Source organism: Geospiza fortis, unplaced genomic scaffold, assembly GCF_000277835.1.
Source record: "Geospiza fortis unplaced genomic scaffold, GeoFor_1.0 scaffold1, whole genome shotgun sequence".
NCBI classification, from domain to species: domain Eukaryota; kingdom Metazoa; phylum Chordata; class Aves; order Passeriformes; family Thraupidae; genus Geospiza; species Geospiza fortis.
The window spans coordinates 4492773-4501387 of NW_005054320.1; the positions used below are offsets into that span (position 1 = coordinate 4492773).

General features: G+C 46.5%; 1 protein-coding gene across 2 annotated transcripts in view; it reads right to left on the minus strand.

The window, feature by feature from the left end:
- The window catches only part of LSAMP (limbic system associated membrane protein), a 990143-nt gene that overhangs the window by 980818 nt on the left and 710 nt on the right, over positions 1-8615 (minus strand). The gene's annotated exons all lie outside the window — the stretch shown is intronic.

The window sequence follows — 8615 nt, forward strand, 5'->3', positions numbered from 1 at the left end:
GGGGTTGACCAGAGGAGGAGCAGAGCCTACATGCAGGGGTCTTGTGAGGTTCCTTGAAGCCTGAAGAAAAGGCTGCTGCTACAAATATTTACATTGGGATAGACAGAGCAAGGCCAGCCAGAATGGCCTTTTCTTTCTTTCCTCTATGCACACAGCAGGCCAAAGGAGAAGGCAGACTGCACTGCTGACCGTAGCTCTAGGTCCCTCTGGGGCAATGCCACAGCTCATTTACCTCATGCTGCAGCTGGACTTCTTTTTTTTATCAACATCCCAATCTGTTGCAGCTCTGTAGCTGCTGGATAGTACAGAAAGCAGTCACCAACAGGCACATAGGATACATGAAATTGGAGAGAACTTATGTACCCTCACTTTAGCTCCCACTGTTTCCTGCCTTCCCTCCCTTAGCTGGCCTTGACTACAGACAGCTCTTACACCACTGGAGCTATCATGATTAATTTTTTTTTCTTTGAATCACCAAGAAATTACTGTTCATAAAAGCCCAATATCGATACAGCACGACTCTTCCAGACAAATCGTTTCCTTTCCTCTCCAAGAGAAGTGCAGAACATCTCACAGAGGCATACCCAGGCAGGTCTGTCCTGCTCAGCTACCCAAGCTGAGACTGGACAGAACACAGCCACGCTGGACAAAGCCTGTGCTGTTGAGGGGGTTAAACCAGCAAGACTGTGTTAATGGTAACAGCCACAGTACAAACTTGCTGATTTTACTGCTTCAGGCTGCATCCAGCTCATAAAGTAGCATAGCTACACAAGGAAGGTGGGCTCAGTCAGGTTGTACTATTTTTGAACATGTTGGTCTAAATAAAAAACAATGCAACTTGTGAATGTAAGAAAGCCTCCTTTTATCCTCTTCCTTCTATTCCCAGAAACTCTCCCATGAAAGTGTAGGAATCAAACATGTCCTTTCCACTCTCAAGGCTGTATTTCCTGCCCAGGTGACTGAAGTGTGACTAAGTTGCCACTTTACACTGAGGCTATCGAAGAAAGATGAGGAGGGGTAGCCATACCACAGAAACAATTCTGTTTCACTGCAATAATCTCTTGCCGTGTCAAGATAGGATGCAAATGCACTATGAATAATGGTCACTCCAAAAGCACACATAGCTACACAGACATTCCTATCAGCAATCAGGCTGCATTCACCTCCTGCACTAACATTCATGACAAGTCCCTTGCACAAAACACAGCTCTGGACCAGATTTGTTAACATTTCTCAAGCATCTTTACCACACAACCTGTACGTCACTTGCACGCACTCAAATACATGTGCATGCATATATATATATATATATATATAAATTTTTTTTCTCCTGTTCCATACATGCACCTTCCCAAAAGCCAGGGAAGAGCTATTCAAAGGCCATGCCTTTATGCACAGACCATGTATACAGGCACAAATAAAACTGGATGTTTCAATCCCATTGTACAAAGTACCTTTCTAAGGCAAAGGGTAAATACTTCATTACATGAAGGTGTACCAGCATGAGAAAAGTCTAAATGCATTTACACTTCAAAAATTCCACAGATGCCCCTTTAAATAACCCCTCCTTCCTGCAGGCAAAACCTTACCAGCAAATCCCTCCTTTTTCAGACACTCAAGCACACATCCCCCCAGTCAGCCTCTCCAACACCCACAGGGGGAAGTCAGGTAACACTGCACTGGCTGCAGGGCTCCTGATCAGAGAGAGTCTTGCTCCCTTGGTGGAGCTTTGGGTCAGCTGCTGAGGGTCAAGCACAGCCAGGCTCCAAGCAGGTGCAGCAACCTGAGTGCATGCAGAAGAATATTAATAGTTATTGTCCTAGCAGGTTGCAAGGATTAATTGGTTCTGGCCTGCAACTCCCCATCAATGTAAGTGCTTAGGGGCAGAGGGGAGGGAGCTGTGATTACACACTTACATTGCATACTCATATGCTATTGATTTCCCAATTGGAAAGGCCCACAGCCTTTCGTTTGTCTCCTTGCTTGCTCCCTTCCTCATGCCAGTGCTCATGACCTGCCTGCCACATCTTCCCCCTCCCAGCAGCACAGTCACCATCACCAGAAAAAGCAGGGGGACACCCTTTTTGTGGGAGAGCTCTGCCAAACCAGAAAGAAATGCAGAAACCTACATCCATGAGGTGACACAGAGGTAAACTCTAGGGAAGGGAACGAATTTTAACAACTGAGTTTCCTTTGGATGCTTTATATAACCTAGGGACTGCAAAAGCCAGACTGTGAGCCCACAGCTGTAATCACTCTCAACTTTGCTTTAAGCCAAAGCCTCTCCTCTGAAGCCTGCCTTCTGATGCTTTTTTTTTAAATCAAACAATCCAGCTCTTAAAAAAACAAAAACAAATCAAAAACAACAACAAAAAAAACCACCAACAACAAAAAACAACAACAAAAAAACCCAACAACAACAAAAAACCAACAACAACAACAACAAAAAAACCTCAACACACCAACCTGCCTTAATTCGATATGCATACCCTTGCATTGCTTCCAAAACCATCTCCTCTCAGAGGTACCATTCAAAGTCCACTACCTCTACAGATGACAACCACTGAAAAATACTATTGTATGCTTGTGGGTGACCAATAAGCATGTCAAGTGTAGAGGGCCTTTACCCTCAGCATGTAGTTATGCAGAACTTCTTCCCTAGGAGCATGAAAACAGCAGATATGGCCAGCAAGACTTCACTGTGGGACAGAATACTCCTTTGGCTCAGAAAAATTAGGGTAGCAGCCCTTGCAGTGCTTTTCCTTTTCCTTCCTTGCAGATGAGCAGGGCAATGCTGCCACTCAGGCAGGCAACCTACTGGAGGGCTGCCTCACAAGGAAATGCCTCAGCTTCCAGGAAATTCAGCATCAGCCAAAGCAACACTGTGCAATTGCATAGACAGAATCAAACCTGGGCTTCTTTTTCCTGTGCCTGTTTCTGTAAGAATCATGTACTCCCAGCATTTTCCCCCTTCCATGCTGATGTGTGCCCTTCACTGACACCTGGAGAGGGCTGTGTCTCACAAACTCACCTACACATGCCCTTAGCTCCCTCTCAGAGTGGGACAGGATGGTCTGTGCTGTGCTTGATATTTCTGGTTTTATCATGGATGCACTGACAGCAGGAAGAGTACATTAGCTGCCAAAATCATTGCTCATTTAGTATGAGCAGCAAATGAAACTGTTATGCACCTTTTCAAGGAAAAGGGGATACCAAAGAAGCAAAGGTTCATGCTTCTTTTAGGGACCACAGACAGCAAAATTCTGCATCCTTCCAGCAGAACCCGATGCACAAAGGAGATGATATTTGGCAAAACACATGTCCCCATGTTCAAAGGCACACATGAAAGATTTTCTCCAGACTCCTCCAGGATATCTTTGTCTGGTACCATTATAGACTTCACTCAGATCATTCAGTCCTTTAACAACCTCTGTCAGACAGCAACCACCTCACCTGATCCTCTTCCGCAGAAAAATCCATCAGGTGTTCTGATGTGCCCAGAAAAAAGGACATCCCTTGCCCTCACTCTTCATCAGCTTTTGCCACCTGTCCTTTCTTCACAGAACACAGGGAAGCAAGCAGGGATACAGCTCCCCATCACCAGCCCAGCTTCAGCAGCCTCTCCAGGCAGCTGCACACAACACCCATCTGCTGCCCTGGGACCTGGACATCACCACCCCTGGTCTAACCCAGTCCAACACATCACCATCCCTGGTGTAACCCAGTACAGTACATCACCATCCCTGGTCTAACCCAGTCCTAAGCAACTCAGCCTTGCACAGGGTAAATCTGCTGGGGGGAAGGGTCCCAGCCTCACCAGCAAGGCAAGGGCCTTGGCTCACAGGAGGCACAGCCAGCACACAGAAAGGGCGTGCACTCTTAGAGCACTGGCTCTTCCTGCAGCCTAGGATAAGAGCAGCTGTATTCCTCACCCCGACTGGAAGGAGCTCTATTGCTAGTGAAGAAAAAAGTGAAAAGAGTAACTATAAAAGAGCCCATCTCCTCCTCAGACCATTAATGTACACATAAGTGTGCTCCAAGGCTGAAAAGGAGTGCCCAAAAACATTGGGAACTGGGTTTTTTGTTACAGAACTAGTAAAACTCTTGTGTGAGAAAAGATATCTGAGAATAAAAGATGAAGCAAATTTTTACTTATCATAACAAAGTCCTCTGAGCAGGTAGCTGAGTGCTAAGATTCATAACAGCTAGAGGAAATGGGTTCTTACTTGTATAATTATTGATTATTATGGTCAGCAATCACTGGATAGAACTGGAAGAAACACTTGGGACATCTTTTCAATGCTCCCTGTTTGCAGATAAAAAGCCTTCTCTACTTCTCCCCTGTCCTAAGCCTACAAGAAAAGTATATTGGTTCATGTATTAAACCTCTTCATCATTTAAGGGAATGCAAGGCAGCTGAGTGAGTTGTCTCCTCATCAATAGAGTCCAGCCTGTGAGAGCTTCTCTTGCCTTACTCAAGAAGGGAGAACTGGAAACAGATAGGAAGAAAAGTATATTCAGGGGAGCAGGAAAAGCCTTTTTCTTCCTCTCCACTTGGCAGTATCTCAATGTTATCCAACTGCATCACAATGGCCCTGTGCTGTTCCCCATCCACCACAGTGTCACCCTCGCACTCGCATTGCTGCTGCTCCCTCCCCATCCATTACACGTTATCAGCAAAGGCACACTGGGGTGCACATTTCCATCCCTACAGATTGCACACACCTCACCCAGTAACAAACACATCATTTCTCACACCTGCATCGCCCAGTGACGTTACAGAACACGAGACTTTACAGATAATATTTGTGCTGTGTACCAACCTAAAGCAGCCTGGGCCCCTTACCCGACTGTTTCCGTGATTTCGTTCCTTGTTTAAGAACACCCTTGAGCAGCTCAAGAAATGCATTACAAATAAATGTTGCCAGGACTATACAGACAAGTCCAGAGTGTCCTTCCCTAAACCATCCGCTCCACTAAACTGGCTGTGAAGGTATCTTACTTTTTTTTTTAATTTTATTTTAAACACAAAGTCTTTTACAATTAACTAGTTAGGTGGGGTTGTCAGGGAGGTTCATTAAAACAAGCTGGGATTTTGCAAATTGCTGATTTGAAACAGCTGCTATTTTTCAACAGCAAGAATTTGTTTAAAAGGATTTTCAACTTAGAGCAATGCTGAAGGAAATATATAATTTGTCAAGGCATTCTTTTTTTTTAAATAAAATGCTCAGGGTGAGGAAATAAAAATTAATTTTCATATTGACAGCTAAGTAAGAGTAATAGTAAGTGAAGGTACAAACATCAACACAAAATTCTTCTAAATTATCTAAATGCAATTTTTAATAGACTTTAATAATTTGCTTCTCCACCCCATACTCATGCACCTATTTTTGACTTGGGGGGAAAAAAAGGAATATAAAAATTCAGCTTTACAATCCAATTCAACAATCTGATATCTCTCAGATGCTTTGGGGCACATCGTGCTAAGAAATGAATCCATTCGAGGGAAGAGCTGCAGCATGCCACTGGAAAATCCTAGAAAATCCCACCCACCAGCAGTGCTGGGGTGTGTAGGTACTTTTATTCCTCCAGCCCCCACAGGGCAGGAAGGCCAGTGTACCATGCAGGAGGAACAGCCATCCCGCCTCTGAGCCAGCTGCATGCCAGGGAGGGCTGGAAGTGCAGCAGCAGAGAAATGCAAGAATCCTGAGCCACCAAAATGAGGAAACACAGTGATGGCGGGGGGGAAATCCTCTGTGCGGGGCTTGGAGCATCCCACCCAGGGGGTAAGGAGCAAAGGCTGGAGCTGTGCCAAAGCCCCTGAGGCGGGCAGGCAGGCAGGCACAGAGCCCTTCGCATCCCGCCTGGCAGGGCAGAGGCGCTGGGGGCGGCCGCCCGCGCTGGCCGCTTGGCCCCGGAGCCCCTCGCTCTCCTGCCAGGCTCAGCTGCGCTCCCCCCGCAGCCCCAGCGCTGCCATTCAGCCTCGCCTCGGCCCGGCAGTGCCAGCAGGGCTCCCCTTCTCCCCCGCGCCTGCCGGCTCTGGGAGAGCGGAGAAAGACAAGGAGCTGCTTTTGCGGTCAGCGGTACACCCCCAAGCGGACGGCGAGGAAAAGGGGAGAGAGGGCACGGCCAAGTTTTGGGCGGCTCGCTGAGGTGTAGGCTCAGCCGTCTGGCTCTGGAGGGATGGGAGCTCAAAGGTCTCTGAGCGGGGTCACTGCCTGCCAAAGCCAATACTGCCGCTTCCTGGGGTAAGAGCTCCACAGAGTTGTGCTCAGCAGGGTTAGAGAAGCGTTCAAGGCTTGTTACCACAGCTTTCAGTGAAAAACAATTAATTTGAAATAAATATTGTGGGGGGGTTGTGTTGGTTTGTTGGGTCTTTTTAAGGGCACAGTATTTTCCCACCACTTTTTAACTCTGTCAAATATCTTCAGGCTTGTTTCAGGCAGTACTCCTCCCATGCAGCCCCAGTATTCCTGCCTCCCCATTCTCTCACTCTTCACATCGGAGAAGGGAAATTACTGCTGGCTATGAGACTAAATCCAGCAGTGCTCTGGCTTATATCATGCCAGAAGTTCGGGAGCAGCCAAAAAAGCAGCGCCAGGTTTGCAAACACTCATACACCACCACACCACCCTGTCCCATTGCAAAACCTAGGGAGGGCAGCTGTGTTGCCTCTGCCTTTTTAGAGAGTATGTGATAATACAGACCTCAAAAAACCTTCCCTGAAACCTTCAAAATGTGGCTGATACTACAGTGGCAATTCTAAGTCACTAAAACAGAAGATAAAACCTGTCCATGCCCGTAGCCTGGCACCAACTCCAGTTATAAGGATGGACTAAAACAGCTCCTGGCTGTGCTGGCATCAGGATGCGCTGGCCACAACTCAGGGAAGGCTTGTGACTTGAAAACACTGCGTGGAGCAAGCGCTGTGGTCTAGAGGCGAGGAAATGTGCATCAGACAGGCAGGCAATGCTCCGAGTCAACACGACCTGCCAATGTCCTTCTTTCTTGACAGTTCTCTGTCTAATCCTCCAGAGCAGGGTGAAGTTCACACCAAGCTACACAACTTCATTGCTGACGTTATCTACTTATGCTACACAGGTACTGGTTCTCCTCTTACCCCATGTACAACCTGTGTGCTGGGAAAAATCCTCCTTCCCTGTCAGAAATAGCCACTTCACAGCAAAGAAGGAAGTCAGCTGGAAGGTGCTGGTGTTGGATTCACAGTCCAGACTTCAGAGAATGTAAATTGAGAGAAAATATGTGACAGTGAAAAGCATGTGTACGAGACTCAGAAATGGGAGAAGTGAGACTGTATGAAAAGGAGCACTCAGCAAATGTGAGAAGGTGGCAAAAAATGAAGGATTCCATAGTGAGGGCTTGCAGGAGTGACAGGTGTGAGGCTGCAATAGAAAGCGTGTGTGTGACAGGGAGCCTGCCTGTACGGGAATTTGCTTAGTAGACACAAAATAGAAGAGAACAGTACATGCAAGACTGTGTGTAAAAGTAGGAGCTGAGGGGAAGTGAGGAAGCTGTGGCTGGCATATCTCCATGCACGGCACTCCTGCACTAATATGTACAGGAGTGAGAAAAAAGCTCTGTGAAAAAAGCTGTGTGTGAGCGAGATACCTTCTAAGGGTGCAGCTCACTGCAAATGCAAGACTGTCAGGCACAGAGTAGGCCAGATAGAGTACATCTATGTTCTTTAATTATATTTTCACCTATGTGTGTGCATATGTGTGCACACAGGCTTGCAAGACAAGTGCAGCAGGACAGGCAAGGGATTTTGATATGCAAGCAACCTCAAACACTAATGTTCAGGATGGAGGCTCGAAGGAGGGAGGGGGGGAAAGGGGAAGGGAGAACGTGAGCACAAGAGAAGCAGACTCTCCAGGAATTGCATGTGCTAGGGAGCTAGAACTGTATATGCCAGAGTGAGTTTATTCATCTTCCCTGCTATATCCCTGAGAGTGTGTGTGTGTGTGTGTGTGTGTGTGTGTGTGTGTGTGTGTGTGTGTGTTCAGGAAGGACCACTGATGTGAGTGAGTGTGGATCATGCACAAGCTGCAATTTTGAAGTCTATGATTATATGTACATGTGTGACATGTATTAATACATACAGCATGGAATGCATTAACCCTTAACTCCTGTTTACAGAAAGCATCTCAAAACCAGCTAGCATGCCTGTCATCACTTCGAACTAAATTCCATACTCACACTTGGCTCTTAAAGCAAGAAACCCAGCTGGCAATTCTCCACTGAACAAAACCCCATACCCAACAAATTTTCATCTCCTGTCTTTCCTCCATCACTCTCTCTCTCTCTCTTTTTTTTTTTTTTTTCCCCTCCTGGTATAGAGGGGAAGGACACAGTGTTTTCGCAGACAGACCAGAGGCATAGAGATTCCTCTAACCTCCCCCTCTCTGGACAAAACCAAAATAAAAATAATAAAAAACCCACAAAACAAAACAAAACAAACAAACAAACAAAAAGCCCCCAAAAGAAACTTAACACTTATCTCCTCAAGAAGGTAAAGAATTGAGGAGAATCAGTACTTGTGACCCAAAGTGCTGAGAAACAGCGGCTGTGGATGGAGGGGATACCCACCTCTACCC